Source organism: Podarcis filfolensis, assembly GCF_964270895.1.
Source record: "Podarcis filfolensis genome assembly, chromosome: 1".
In the NCBI taxonomy this organism is placed as follows: domain Eukaryota; kingdom Metazoa; phylum Chordata; class Lepidosauria; order Squamata; family Lacertidae; genus Podarcis; species Podarcis filfolensis.
The window spans coordinates 61,187,053-61,202,810 of record NC_139604.1 but is presented as its reverse complement, the minus strand read 5'-3'; the positions used below and the strand labels follow the sequence as shown (position 1 = coordinate 61,202,810).

The 15,758-nt window shown below is 43.4% G+C and overlaps 1 protein-coding gene across 5 annotated transcripts in view; it reads right to left on the bottom strand.

Moving 5' to 3' along the window:
- AP2A2 (adaptor related protein complex 2 subunit alpha 2) overlaps window positions 1-15,758 on the bottom strand; it is a 62,109-nt gene that overhangs the window by 42,645 nt on the left and 3,706 nt on the right. The gene's annotated exons all lie outside the window — the stretch shown is intronic.

Below are 15,758 nucleotides of genomic sequence, written 5' to 3'. Positions count from 1 at the left end.
TAAACACAAGATTTCTGAAGAGGCAGGTGCAGCAGAGGCAAGGCAGCAGCATGGGCCAACTTTGAAAGAATAACATCATTGTTACTTGATGACAGAATTGCCAAAGATGACTTAAAGTATTTTTACATCTAAACACTCATTCCAGCTATGATCTAGGGGGCAGAATGTCAGCTGACAACATGAGCCAATTCAGAAGAATCAGCTGTTATGCGAAGAGCCATGGAATGATGCACATCATCTCTCTTCATGCTCATGCACAAAACGAAGAAGTGTTAGCATGCAGGTGTAACAGAGGAGCACCATGCCATGTAGGATGACAAGTACGCAGGTGTGGAAGGCGGACTTCCCACCATAGAGACTGGATTGCCAAGGACCAAGAGTGTCCCCTTGGCATGCCTAAAATGCAATGGGTGACCAATGAGGCACGCACACAAAGTCAATAAAACACCTGTGACAGAAAGGAATTGTGTCTACTCATGGAGAACTGACAAAAGGGGAAGACAATCAAGTCACTGCCCCAACATAGCAAGCAGCCACTATTGCACTATTTTAATGGAATAATTCCATTAAAAGCAGTAAAAAACTTTTCATAAATCCTAGCAGTGCAGTCCTACTTAATTAAACCATTAAAAACATGTTTGTCAATAATAGGTATCTCCAACTAATCAGGCAGCAGTTTTTAAATTCAAAGGTACAGTGGTACCTTGGTTCTCAAATGCCTTGGTACTCAAACGCCTTGGTTCCCAAATGCCGAAAACCCAGAAGTAAGTGTTCTGGTTTTTGAATGTTTTTCGGAAGCCGAACATCTGATGTGGTTGTTGGCTATTGTTTCCAGGGCGCCTGCACCAATCAGAAGCTGCGCCTTGGTTTTTGAACATTTTGGAAGTCAAATGAACTTCCGGAACGGATTAAGTCTGGCACTTTTGTTTTTGCTATTTATTTTGCGTTTTTTTGTTTTTGAGGCTTTTTCGGTTAATTTGTTTTTGTGACTGTGTGGAACCCAGTTCAGCTACTGATTGGTTGTGTGTCTGTGGAAATGGATAAAAGCCCCCCATCCAAACAATGACTATCATCAGTGCAGGTAAGAAAAAAAATAATTTTAATTTTTATCATTTACAATACTGTCTTATTTATTTTATAGTACAGTACATTGATTATTGCTTTCATTTTATGGATCAATGGTCTCGTTGGATAGTAAAATTCATGTTAAATTACTGTTTTAGGGGTTGTTTTTAAAAGTCTGGAATGGATTAATCTGTTTTGCATTACTTTCTATGGGAAAGCGTGGAACGGGTTTTCAGAACCCGTTTGAGAATAGGGCAGAGGACACCTCTTGCAAAATTAGGACTGCTATAGCACTTGGCCATCGTCTAAAGCAGTGGTTCCCAATTAGGGAGCTACCATAGATACATCAGCATTATCCAAAGTCGGGGGCCTATGGCTTGGCTTTTGAAAAACAGGGGGTTCACAGCAATTGGGAACCACTGATCTAAAGAACAAAGAGTTGTGCCACTCCTTGCTCAGTTTTGGACATTACATCCTACCCACGGCATGCCCCTCACAAAGGTTGATCCTGGACTCTCAGGATCAGTACATGGTAGGGCACCCAGGGTAGCAAGGGGTGACGGGAACTGGGTGCAAATGGAAGGATTTTCCTGCCAGCACAAAGCCATCACTCAATGCATCTCAACGTCAGCCTCTCTATAAACTATTGTCAGCTCTCTCCTGTGCAATTTAATCAGATAATCAGCTAAGCTTTCTTTAATTGGTTGACAGATGCAATAAATACATAATTCTTAGAATTTGCATAAGAACCAGATGGGAAACATTAAGTCAGGTATTTATGCCATTTACCCTCTGTATATTTAGTCGTTCTGCCCCCCCCCATTTCCCCACATTACCCTGAAAGGGAAACAAAAATGCTATGCCACGAACTATCCTCCCCCTTCCCTACCGTCCTTCAAACCCTGAAAAGAGGGCTAAACCTGATTAACAGAAGACTTCCTTTGAAAAGTCATTTAGATAGATAGGAACATCCAGCAACCCTCTTTCTACAATGTTGCCAGAATCAGCCAAGTTAGATATACAATTAAAAGGCATCATTGTATTCACTTTCACAAAATTGGGTGGGGGGACGACGACGACGACCAAAACACTCAAGTCCTTGTAAGCCACAGCAAATTCCTCAAAATGCAGTTCCAACTTTTAAAGTATCTGAAGATGCAAATAAAGACAGAGCATCTCTGGCTTTGTGTGTTCATAGTGAGATTCATCACATGAAGGCATCATGTTCACTATTAATTTCTAAGTCATCCAAATCAGCAAGAATCGATCAGGAGTGGGCAGAAGAAGATCTCTAGGTTATCTGAGGAACATTGGTAAACAACTGGGAAGTAGAAGGAGAAAGGAGAGAGAGAAGATTTTTGTGCGGAAAGACTATGAGCTCCCTTCCGTTCTGGTACTCAAAACAAATTCTAAGGCCAAAAATCTTTAGCTCTACAGGTATGTCTTTTGCAGGGGCTCAAATTAGTGGATCTTAAGTAAAATAAAAATATAAAATAAATATAAAATCAGTGGATCCTGAAACATAAAGCCTGCCCACCTTAGGGTTTTCCATAATATATGGGGGGAGATATATTTGGAAAAATATGGGAAATATATTTGGCACATCCACAAACCTTGGGGTCCTCTCTTATGGCTACCCAAGAAATATCACTCACAAGTCTAAATATTGGCAGAGGAGGGAATGGTGAAGCAGGGACGAGGGGCCAAACAGTTGCATCCTGTCCCTGAGAATCACCTTCATGGGAAAGGTTTTGCGAGGTTTCTTCCCACCCACTTTAAAGTCCTTTTGGCAATGTTTCATAGCACAAACCAGTCCCTGCATGCACACACAAAGAAACACAAAACAGAAAAAACCAGGTCCTTCCAACCAAGTCTGGCTCTTGCAGCTATTAAACACAGCACTTCCTCCCATTCCAATTCACGTAGTACACAAGTGATAACCCCAACTTTCTTCTTTATTCAAGCCTACTTTGTTAATTTTAGAAATAACATTCTCCGAAGTCTGATCGACAAGTCATTCCCTCACGCCTTTGTGGTTTATTTTGCCTTATTTGTTCTCAGCAGCAGAGGATTATCTTTGTGATGTGCTCCCTGCAGATTACTGCACCACAGAGCTTCCTCTTGTTTTTGTTACAGATGGCCAATCCCTTTTTAACAACAAGCTAATAAGTGTGGAGAAATTCATGACAGCTCAGTTCAGGCAAAATTCAGTGTTCTAGCCTAAATCAGCAAGGCTGCAGGACAAAAACAAATAAATAAAGCTACCAGGTTTACAGTGGAGCTATACTTAACTCTCTCCTTTTTCAAAAAATGCACTTGCCCTTGGAGGGTTCTCTTTTTTGCACAATTAACTTCAAATGATATGTTCAACCAAGCCTTGGAGGGGGAAAGCTATTTTTAAGACCACAGGCCCCTGGGAAGGCAAAAGCTGTTCACAGAGCTGGCTCCTGGTACTATTCTGGGTCACTTAGTGGCCCAGAACACAAGTGAAAAATCAGTGTGATATACAAGCCCACCTTTCCAGATTGTTCACAAACACCACAACACACACACACACAGTTCCCATCAATGTCACTTGCTTAGAGTGAAGTGTGTCTGTTGGCATATGAAAATTCCAGTGTTTCCTGACAGTACCAATGCCCGATGTTCTTGCTGTTTATTCATCATTCTAGTGGTGAGTCTAATAGAATGCATGATAGGGAGGCTACATTTGGGCAACGGGGGGGGGGGGGTCCCTATTTCAGTGATATCAAGCAGAGGGAAATATGGCAACAGTGCAGGGGTGGGTCATTGTGGAAGGCGGAATTTCAATGGTTTGTGCCTTGTTCCCTTCTCCAGCCCCTTTCCCAAGAGCAAATTCCACTGTGCTCCCCTACACTGGTGGTTCTGTTACTGAATTTCAGGTTGGTCCATATTAGGATCTCACTCATCCACGACTTGGGGATGAGGGAACTGGCCTGGCATGCATTACTGAGATCTGAGTGAGTAAACTGGACAGAGCTGAACTGACTTAGCTTTGCCCAACCGGCCCCCACTCCACGGGGCTGTCTCAGCTGGTCACTGGCCCAACACACATGGATTTGGCCTTTGCCTCAGAGGATGAGGGGTGTGGTCTGACTACAGCGGGGGTTGTGTAAACCAATTGTCATGATCAGACCACTTCCTAGGGAGGTTTGGGAAGAAAACCCTGCAGGGATGCCAGGTGGGGTGGGATGACTATTTGGTTGGCTTACTGCTGGAGACTTTTGGAATCCAGAAAATTCCTAAATGCTCAGAGGTTTATTCAGCAGATAAGAGCAGGTCGGTTGCCCAAGAGAGGTTGCCAAAAACTCCTATTTGTAACAGGGTTTCCCAGACAGATTAACAGTATCCTATTCCTCTTTGGGGAGGGGGATGCTTTTATTTGCAATATTTTATTACTATGTTACCTGGTAATGCCATTATTATTATTATTATTATTATTACTACTACTCCCTGGCCATCTGGTTGTGTTTCCCCAGCCACTCTGTGGTCTATAAGTATTTATTATAAATAAAATGTTGTATTGTTTTAATATGCTGAATGCCACTTTAGTGTTTTCCTCTAAATGAAAATTAAATAGAAGAATGAGAATTATAAATATAACAAACCAGTTATAACATGGCAAAAGCCACAAAAAGCTGCAGTTTGTGCTAGTCATAAAACACTGCAAAACTGTTTAGTGACTCCCCACCCAGAACTAAGAGGCAACAACAAAACTGCCAGAGTTCAGGCCAAGTCTAGCAAGAGGGTTAAAAAAAAAGCTAAGTCAATCCACTTCAGGAGATCAACCTAACAAGAAGAGAATGCTGACTAAATGGCTTCCCCAGTATAAATATTTAGTTTTGCTGCCCTTCGTATGAGGTCAAGGGTAGCATCCGATCAAACAAGATCAAAGAAAAACCATGATGCATTTAGAGCTAGAATTAGCTCACTAGCGGAGGGTATTTAGTTAAAATGTTCCAAAATTCTACCGAATAGTATGGTTGCATCACTCCTACAAAGTGCTCTGCTCTCCAATACTGGATAAAGAAAACCCGGTTCTGTACAAGTTTATGATATTATGTATATTCTCTATTCTTACGAAGTACCATTTATCCTTTTTACCATATTTTAAGACATTGCTTACTTGTATGAAGTGTTTTGTCCTTCCATCATGTCACTATAGCTATTTTTCTTACACACCATAGGTTCCTTACAAAACACACTATTTTCATTTATATTATTCTTTATTAAATTTGTAAACCACCCTTCATCCAGAGAGCACAGGGCGGTTCATAACATAAAAATACAAAAAGAGAACACAAAATACATAGTAAAACAAAAACAAACCAATATCCAACCTCCCATTTAAAAGGGCATAGAAAGTTAATTAGTCAAAGGGCTAGTTATAGAGAAACATTTTCGCCTAGCACCTAAGGTGAGCCTCCCTGGGGAGAGCACTCCACAAACAGGGAGCCACCACAGAAAAAGCCCATTCTTATGTTGTCACCCTCCAGACCCCTCACAAAGAGACAAATGAAAAAGGGTCTCAAATGATGATCACAGGTCCCAGGTTGGTTCATATGGGGTGAGGCAGTTCTTGAGGTATTGTGGTCCTGAGCTGTTTGACAACAGAAGTTAGGCTGTCCCTGTCCAGAGAGGGACGCAGCTGGGCCACCAGCCAAAGCTGATGGAAGGCACTCTGCACCACTGAGGCCACCTGAACCTCAAGCAGGGAATCACCCACTAACAGCACCTCAGTCTTATCTATATTGAATTTCAGTTGGTTGGCTCTCATTCAGTCCATTACCAAGGCAAGACAGCAGTCCAGCACATTCACTGCCACACCAGCAGATATAAAGGAGAAGTAGAGCTGTGTGTCATCAGTAAATTGCTGACAATGTACTCCAAAATTACAGATAATCCCACTCAGCAGCTTTATGTACATGTTAAACAGCATAGAGGATAAAATCAAATCCTGAGGAACCCCACATTGAAGGCTCCATGGGGGCAGAAGAGCACTCTCCAAGCATCACTCTGCACAAACAACCATACAAGCAGGACCAGAATCACATAAAGGATTTGGTGCTCCAGAAGGATACCATGGTTGATGGTATTGAAAGCCGCTGAGAGGTCAAGGGGAATGAACAGGGGCACATTTCACGTGTCTCTCCCAACAGACATCATCATACAAGGGCTACAAAAGCAGTTTCTGTGCCAAAACTCGGCCTAAACCCCAACTGAAACAGACCTACAAAATCAGGTTCCTCCAAGAGCGTCTGGATCTGGTCCACCCACTCAAGAACCTTGCTCCAAAAGAGGAAATTTGCCATTGACCAGTAATTCCTTAGATTTTCTGGATCCAGGGAGGATTTCTTGAGGAGTGGTTTTCTACGGCCTCCTTCAAGCAGCCAAGAACCACCCTTTCTTGCAGGGAGGCATTAATCACCTCCCTGACCCTTCTCTGGTAGTTTTTATGAGCCAACAGGGGCAAGGGTCCAGATTTCTTGAGGAGTGGTTTTCTACGGCCTCCTTCAAGCAGCCAAGAACCACCCTTTCTTGCAGGGAGGCATTAATCACCTCCCTGACCCTTCTCTGGTAGTTTTTATGAGCCAACAGGGGCAAGGGTCCAGAACGCAAGTCGTCATCCAGACAGATCCAAGCACCTTGTTCACATCTTCAAGCCTTACCAACTAAAACTCATCCAACACAACAGGACTAGACAGTGCTCTAAACACCTCTTGAGGTTCATTTGCTGTAATAATGGAATCAAGATCCTGGTGGATGCAAGCAATTTTATTCTCAAAACACTTTGCAAACAAGTCACAGTGAGATACCATCAGTTCTGCCACCTCCGTCAGGCCAGACTGTAAGAGGCCCCACACTACCCAGAAAAGCTGCACCACATGGCACAATGAGGATGCAATGAAGGAAGCAAAGTATGCCTTCTTTGCTGCCTCCACTGCCACTAGAAGGCTCAATGATGAGCCCTCAGTAATGTTTGATTGCATTTGAACAGAGTTTCTTCCACTCACATTCGAACCACCTCTCAGCTTGTTTCCTTGCCCTAAGCTCTGGAATATACCAGGGAGCCAAGTAGGCTCTACAAAATGGAAGAGGGAGCTCAGGAACATTGTGTCAACAGCCATTCCCATGTTCCAGAGGTCAGCCAGAGCTTCAACAGGAACACCAGTCAGATCAGCTGGAAAATCCCCCAAAGCTGTCTGGAAACCCATTGGCTCTATCACCCTTAGAGTGGACTATCCTAATAGGTCTCCTGCCTCTGTAGACGGGGAAAGGTGCTGAAAGCCAAAATCTCAACAGGACGTGATCCAACCATGACAAGGGACGAGTGTCAATATCCCCCACTTTCATATTATTCTCTTCCTACCCAGTTAAGGATACAAAGTCCTATATGCGGCCTGCCACATGCGTTGGGCCAGTGACTTGTTGGGACAGCCCCATGGTCATCATGGCATCCATGAAGTCCTGAGCCACCCCAGAGCCAGTCGTCTTCCAAACCAGCTGTCTGTGAGTCCCGATTGCTCAATAATGATAAACTGGTGCATAATCTATGTTTTCCATATATCCAAAATGCCTTTTAATGGAGCAAGGCAGGGAGAAAAACACTGAAACCAATCATTGACTGTTGTTGCTTTGGCTGCCTCAAAGAGAATATAATTTGGGAGTAGAGGAGAGGAAAGGAAGATACCTTTCTGGAGCAACATTCATGTTTATGGTAATACTACCTGACAAAACACATTTACTTAAACATATCACACAGTTGCCAGTCAAGTAAAAATCTTTTGGTTGTACGTACACACACAGTTTGATTTAATTACCATTTCTAAGGTGGCCTATTTAATAAGGATGTAGATGCAAGATCAGAAATAAGCAAAGTAGCTGATATAGAACAAAATACTTGACAGTCTACAACCACATACATTTCCCTCCATAAGGATTTGGCAACTCAGTAGTGCAAATACAATCAACTGCAAAAGGGCAGGGGAATCAAGCCTTCACATTGCTAGATAATGACCATTTTCAATAGAAGTCAATGACTCATAACACCCTTTTTACTGTAAAAAGAGAGGAAGAGTTCATCGTGTTGCTTTTCAACTTGAATACATTACGTCTGGGATCCAGAGAGTTTCTTGCTTGACCAAAAGCCACCCCTCCATTTCTGCCAGTTCTCCCTTGTCCCATAATCTCAGGAGCTGCTTTTCAAGGAGACACAACTAAATGCAGTACAAAGATAGGGCAGAATACCCCATTGCAGAACTCTGTTAACACATCACTGGATCCCCTAACTGCAGGATTCCATTTATACCTCACTCCTCCAAAACTTGAGGCAACTTAGAAATTTCATATTAAAAAAAACACACAAAACAAACAAACAACTGCAATGAAGATAGCAGCAACATACAATTTCAGAAGCAAACCAGCAAAATTAAAGCATTTGACAGCACAACACTATACAGAGTTCAATGGTACTTACTTTCAGGAAAGTGGGAATAGAAAGATCACCTACATTCCATTGAAATCAAGAGGAGGCCTATTTGGACAGACTACACCCAATCAAAGTATCCCAATTCCTCAGAAGCAGATTTAAAGTGATAGGCTTTACATTGCTCCCCCCCCAAAAAAAAAATCTATAAAGAGATGTGCATTGAAGTACCTCCTTAGGAGTAAGGAAAAGGCCCTCCCTCCTTTCATCTTTTGCCATGTATACCTTTAAATCAAGATGGAAGAGGAAAACTGAAAAACTATTTTGTACTAATCTTATACCACCCTCCCGACTCCCAGCAGCCACATCTTTCATCGAGGGATAGGGTTTCTGCCTTTTGTGTCTTCCAACAATTTGCTGGACAACTAAGAATGTTGCTTGCCACCATCACCCTACCACCAACTTTTTAATTTAATTTTTAACATAGTGACATTGAACAATACTTATGTTCTGGCAGGCCTTGTTTGCTTTAGCGCAGGCATGGCCAAACTTGTCCCTCCAGATGTTTTGGGACTACAACTCCCATCACCCCTAACAGAACCAGTGGTCAGGGATGATGGGAATTGTAGTCCCAAAACATCTGGAGGGGCAAGTTTGGCCATGCCTGCTTTAGCATAACCAATCAGCACTTTGGGGAGCTCCTTCTCCAGCAAGAAAGCTGCTAATGCTCAAGAAGGCATTACTCAATAAGGCAATTTACCAAAGCTTGCAGTAAGGAATTGTACAAACTTGACATGGCTACCTGAGAGGAATAAGTCATATTCACTGCACTATTGTCCCACACAACATACAGAAATACAGGGCCTTGGATTGGACCAAGTGTTTTGTTTTAATGACATCAGTACTGATGATGGCTCCACTTGGAACTTTACACCACTATGCCTTGAAGAGTTTGCAAGGGGTTCATCTGATTTCTATCTCCAGCCATGGCCATTTCCAAGTAGAGCCACTGCAAGTATCAAGCAAGGTATAGAAAAGGAGAAGAGAAGTATGCACAGAGAGCCCAAGTATACGTACATACAAATTATGGAAGGGGGCTATTTGATTTGAGTTTTCTACAGATAATAATAATAATAATAATAATAATAATAATAATAATACCTTTATTGTCAATGTACAACCTGTGTACAATGAAATCAACCGAGCCTCCCTCCTCCCCACACAAACACTCAATCTCATTGCACTCTGTGCGCTTGTCACACAACACACCAACCCCGAAAGTCAGTTGCACTGTATTATTTTCCGTTCAGCAGCCTAAGAGCACATGGATAGAAACTGCTTTTTAGCCTGTTGCTGTGACTGATTATGGGGACGTGGGTGGCGCTGTGGGTAAAACCTCAGCGCCTAGGACTTGCCGATCGCATGGTCGGCGGTTCGAATCCCCGCGGCGGGGTGAGCTCCCGTCGTTCAGTCTCAGCTCCTGCCCACCTAGCAGTTCAAAAGCACCCTTAAGTGCAAGTAGATAAATAGGTACCGCTTTATAGCAGGAAGGTAAACGGCATTCCGTGTGCTGCTCTGGTGCCAGTTCGCCAGAGCAGCTTTGTCACGCTGGCCACGTGACCCGGAAGTGTCTGTGGACAGCGCTGGCTCCCGGCCTCTAGAGTGAGATGAGCGCACAACCCTAGAATCTGTCAAGACTGGCCCGTACGGGCAGGGGTACCTTTACCTTTATGACTGATTATACTTCTTTATCTCCTGCGCGAGGGTAGAAGATTAAAAAGGTGCTGGCCAGGGTGTGAATCATCCCTGAGAATTTTTCTCGCTCTCCTAAGGCAACGATCCCTTGCAATGTCATCTAGTGGGCTCAGGGAACAGCCCATGATATCAAGTGCTGTGTTCACCACCCTCTGTAAAGACTTTCTGTCCGTGGCTGTCAAGCCAACGTACCACACTGTGATACAATATGAGAGGACACTTTCTATTGTGGACCAGTAGAAGGAGGTCATCAATTGTTGTTTAACATTGTTCTTTCGCAGGACCCTGAGAAAATGGAGTCTCTGTTGGGCCTTCCTAACCACCTGAGTTATATTGTTTTTCCAGGTGAGGTCTAAGGTAAACTCCCAGGAATTTAAAGGAAGAGACTCTCTCTCTCCACACACACACACACACACACACACACACAATAGACAATGGGGCTAGTTCCCCTCTCTTCCTCAGATGGAGGCAACTTTGAGGAAGACGCATTTTAACCAACAGCACATCAGCGAAGTTATTCCTGTGCTACTCTCTTATTTGCATGGACCACAAGGGTAGAGCGCTTCAACAAACAGGTTTTGCAGAGGCATGCCTCTTTCACTGACAGGCAGATAAAACCATACAGCTTTCTCTCCCCATACTCAACATTCAGAAACACTGTGGGCAAAGCAGGAACAGACAGAAATCAGAGTGTCAAACATACATTTTACAACTTCAGCCGATTTGCCAACTGTGCTCTGATTTGGAGAGGTTGGACCTAGGCCCAGACATCTGTGCCCTTTAGTGCAGATTACCAAGATGCAATCTGTGTAGGGCTACTTAAGGCCAACCTGGAAAAAGTCAACTGGCCCAGAATGTACCTACTAGAGTTCTTGTAGGGAGTGGGAGATCAGTGCATATTATTATAATCCTTTATCAATTTGCACCAATTACTCACAAAAGCTGGATTGGACCTGCCAATGCATCATGGGAGCCTTACAGAGAAGTCTCTAAGGGAGGACATCATAAGCAGTGGTGCCTAGTGAGTGCTGAAATTTCAGGTACTACAGTGTTTAGAGAAAAAAGCTGGGTTCTGAATAAGGTTTCTTTGGAATATTCCCAGACTTCCTACTGAGAACAACTGCTGCCCCACTCTGTACGAGCACCATTAACAGAAAGGCAAGGTAATGCCGTCAAGTTTTAACAAGGTTACTTTACCTACCCTTTTAGGGATATTCAGAGGCCCAAGACAGGTGTAAAATTATTAGTTCCCAATAGTTTTATACCACCCAAAGCTGGAAACACTATACAGCTGCCTTCAGCTCCTCCTCTAACCATCACTTGTGCCCTATGATAGATGTCTACTGCATAAGCAATAGTTACCCTGGTATGTCAGGTAAAAAGGCAGGAAGATAATTCAGAATTCGCCACAGACATAGCAGAGCCTCAGATGTTACAAACAAGCATTGCCAGCCTTCTCTGCAGTCAGCTGGAAGTGCTTAATTATGGTGTGCAGAAGGTGCCCACAGTGACAAAGAAGTGTGTATGGAACAATGTGGAATTAATTGTGTGTCTTGATCAACAGGGGATATCATTTCAGGACGTCAGCCACCAAATCCTTGATTATATAAACACATCACTGAGTACATGGAGTGGTTTGTTTTCCGCTTGCAAAACCCATCCGTGTTGCTGAAATTAGCTGAACTGAAAGTCAAAGCAACACAAGAAAAAGCTGTTTTCTGTTTAAGACACACATTTCCCCCCTCTTTTATATTATGCCCATCACCACATTGGACTGCAGCATTAATCACAAGCTTCAGCGTATTACACATTTTAATATCATTAATAACATCTAGATTTAATAGAGATATTTTACTTAGTATATTGGTTATATATTCCACAAAGGCATGAAGCAAGAGCTCGGAACATGCTGCTTACATGCACATCAATTACAAGCATCCTTTCCAGAGGAAAAGACTCTGTGGATAATAAGGCCTTGACCTAGCATTGAGAAGACCATCAAGATAGCACCAGGTGAATCCCTCTGGGGAGGCAGATATAAAACCAGGGCATCACTACCAAGAATGTCCTCTCCTGTAGCAGTTCCATTTAGAAGGGATGCTTGGAGCAGGGCCTCAGGAACTTCAGGAATGAATGGATTACATATAGCTATTGAAGTTGACTAGCAGGAACAGAAATGAAGAACCAGGTTCAGTAGGAGAAAGGTATGTTCAGATGTTCAGGTTACAGACGCTTCAGGTTACAGACTCCGCTAACCCAGAAATAGTACCTTGCTTCAGGATGAGAACAGAAATCGTGCTCTGGCAGTGCTGCAGCAGCAGCAGCAGCAGCAGCAGCAGCAGCAGCAGCAGCAGGAGGCCCCATTAGCTAAAGTGGTGCTTCGTGTTAAGAACAGTTTCAGGTTAAGAACGGACCTCAAGAACGAATTATGTTCTTAACCCGAGGACCACTGTATTTAAAAATAAAAGCCCACAAAAATTTGTCCTCTCCCAGTTTACAATCACTGCGGGTTATTATTTTTACTGCTTCCCATCACATGGGTGCAGTGTGATTTTTGTTGTGATCTAAAGGATATTTTTTACCGGGGCGCGGGTGGCGCTGTGGGTAAAACCTCAGCGCCTAGGACTTGCCGATCGTATGGTTGGCAGTTCGAATCCCCGTGGCGGGGTGAGCTCCCGTCGTTCGGTCCCAGCTCCTGCCCACCTAGCAGTTCGAAAGCACCCTTAAGTGCAAGTAGATAAATAGGTACCGCTTTATAGCGGGAAGGTAAACAGCGTTTCCGTGTGCTGCGCTCATGCTGGCTTGCCAGAGCAGCTTCGTCACGCTGGCCACGTGACCCAGAAGTGTCTTCGGACAGCGCTGGCCCCCGGCCTCTTAAGCGAGATGGGCGCGCAACCCCAGAGTCGGTCACGACTGGCCCGTACGGGCAGGGGTACCTTTACCTTTAAAGGATATTTTAAATCAATACAGAAGATGGGAGACACAATCAATTTGACACTTTCCCTCCCCAGGCATTAAGTAGCTGAAATGTGCATTTTAAATGTTCTGCTTAAAGGATTGGGTTACTATAAACCTCTAAGCTTTTATTTTTATATGTTGGGGGCATGAAGGAATCTTACAGTTGAGCTAATCATATTGGATTCATGTCCTGCTGCTGCAATTTGACAGGCAGTGGTGAGTCAGACCATCAGATCTGCATAAAGTCAAAATTTAATGCCGATCCAGTGGTCTGACTCAACACTGCCTCTTCCCCTCTGCCTGTCAAAATATAGAACACAGGACATGGATCCCAGAAGATGAGCTTTACTATAGCATTATGAAACATTTCTTCAAGTAATCCCCCTCAGGGGAAAAAAAACTACTATACATGAATTCATGTTGGCAACATAAGCATTTTGATAATTTTATTCCAATAGCTCAATATATTTCCACTTAGTATGCAGGATAAGAGACAATTTTCTCAACACATACACACAAAATATACAAGGAAGTTTCACTGAAGTCCTACTATGTCTATTACATCTGCAGGTCAAGAGGAATTTCTTCCAAATAGGTATAACAAGAACTGCACTGACAAATGAAAATGCAGCTAAGCTGTGTATCAGGCTGGGCAGACAAGCTTCTTCAAACTGGGTATTTGGGCAATAGCTCTCAATTGTACTCTAGCACTAGAGCATAACCAACATCAATATGCTCAGTGACTGAAAGGTCACTTTTGAACAGTGGTTTCCCACAGCAACGTTAGTATTTTTATTTTCTGCAGGTGATGGGTATGTTGATTCAGTGTGCCTAATACCCACAGTCAAATGGAAGCTGTGGCAAACTCTGTTACAGCAACAGCTAATATAAGTGGAATACAATGATTTATTTACTTTTTAATCTTGTGAACTGCCCTAATAATAATAAATCAACTAGTAGTACATAGCTAGGCATCATTATGTGACACTCCTGTGCTAGAAGTACTACTACTTTGAGATACTTCATGTTGTACATCCTGATTTGGCCTTAGGTTAATGAAGGAGATGCCTTCTCTTGAAGCACCCTAGGAATCAAATCATCCCTTTTCATCCAGGTTGTTGTTGTTTAGTCGTTTAGTCGTGTCCGACTCTTCGTGACCCCATGGACCAGAGCACGCCAGGCACTCCTGTCTTCCACTGCCTCCCACAGTTAAGATAACTCCCTCGGCCAATAAAGCGAGATGAGCATCGCAACCCCAGAGTCGGTCACGACTGGACCTAATGGTCAGGGGTCCCTTTACCTTTACCTTTACCTGGAGCCAGGTAACTTCTTTCTAGCAACAATAATATTTATACACAGATTTGTGCAGCATCAGTAATCTCTGACAGGCAACATACAGAATTTTCTCCTCAAAATTGGCAATACTGTATCTGTGGAGTGTGTACTGGCATACCTACACAAGGCCATTAGTATTCTTGAAACTGTTCTTAAGATTAACACTGGCCAGTTCACCAGTTTAGACAGGCCTCTCCAGCTTTGCTCTTAAGTATCTCCTGAAGACAGTGGCCACACTGCCAAAAGAAGATTAGGACGCAGCAGGGAATTTGCAAAAACCTCAGATGACTGCAGGCTTATCTAGACACAGAAACTGTACCAATTTAACTAACTTGCCTTCTAAATGCATGCAATTCAGCCTGTGCCATTCCAACTGTTATTGTTTTGGAATTAAAACAGTCATTTAGGCAACAAATGTGTTTGGGGGGCAGGCCAACTCAGCTACATTTGGTTATTCTAAAATGGATCACATTTCAGTAGGCCAGTGAAAGCTATTCAGTACACATTTTCAGCACATACATATTGTAAGTGATTTAAAAAACAAGAGATTCTAGTGTGTGGTGCTAGTGGCCATTTTTAGGGAGACGGCTTTTTTAAAAACCCACATTTTTGACAAGAGCTGGAACTGGAGAAGCCAAAGCTTCTCTTACTGTACCTGCCCTACTGCTTTGTGCTTTCCTGCACACAAGACACCACTAACAGGCATATTCTTAATACTGGAGTAAGTTTCCTGGTTCATACATAGACTTCCCAGAGCGGGGGGGGGGGGGGAATACTTCCTTTCCTACACCAGCTGCCTTTTTCGCTTCCAATACTCATGTTTACCTCCATCCTACTGGTCCCAGTGCATTTCTTTCCTCGCCCCTCATACTTTCGCCCCACCCAAATTAGGAACCATTTGCACCTTTCCTTGGGACCCATTTTTCAGGATGTGAACTGGCACATAGCCTGGCTCCCTACACCTTTTATAAAGGCAGCCGACCGGCGAGACTGATTCAGCCCAGCCCAGATTTCCAAATCAAAATATACAGGATTAGCACCACCATAGCTCTAAGGCTATTTCAGAAACGACAACTAGGGATTTCCGTGAGCGTGCGAGCCAGTCAGCCAGCCAGCCAACAAGATCATTTTAAGGGAGAAGGGGATCCAGGATCTTGACCCCCACAATTCATCCCCCCATCCTGAACAGCCACGCTAT